Below are 523 nucleotides of genomic sequence, written 5' to 3' on the forward strand. Positions count from 1 at the left end.
CCATTGAAAGCATGAATTCATTTTCTTTATTGAGGTAGAGTTAGTTAGAAGATATTATCACCTCTGTTTAAAAAAGAAGACAATAAGTACATATGAACAATCTGAGCTCCAAAAGCAATTTTAATCTGAGGAAAAAATAAGCAAAGTCTTTTAATAAAAACCCTAGCATTAAGGAAGACAGATAAATTACTGTTATAATTTTCAATAACTCACAGAAATAGTGAAAATTTTCAAATTACGCTCTGGAAAAGCAAAAATTATGAAAAGTCTGAGATTCAGCTTTTTCTGACTATTATTACAGAGCTCTAAAGAAAGATGTAGTACTCTTAGCTGTTAAGATCCTTAAATCACAAAGATAAACTGAAGAAAGATACCTATGAAAAACATCTGCACACTTCATTTTGCATGTAGAGACTAACTGAGCAGAAGAGAAACTCAGGCATTGGTCTTTTTAAAACATAACACATGACAATACAAAATAAAGATTCCAAGTGATATCTATTGATCTGTACAAACAAATGGA

This window comes from Zonotrichia leucophrys, chromosome 2 (genome assembly GCF_028769735.1).
Source record: "Zonotrichia leucophrys gambelii isolate GWCS_2022_RI chromosome 2, RI_Zleu_2.0, whole genome shotgun sequence".
NCBI classification, from domain to species: domain Eukaryota; kingdom Metazoa; phylum Chordata; class Aves; order Passeriformes; family Passerellidae; genus Zonotrichia; species Zonotrichia leucophrys.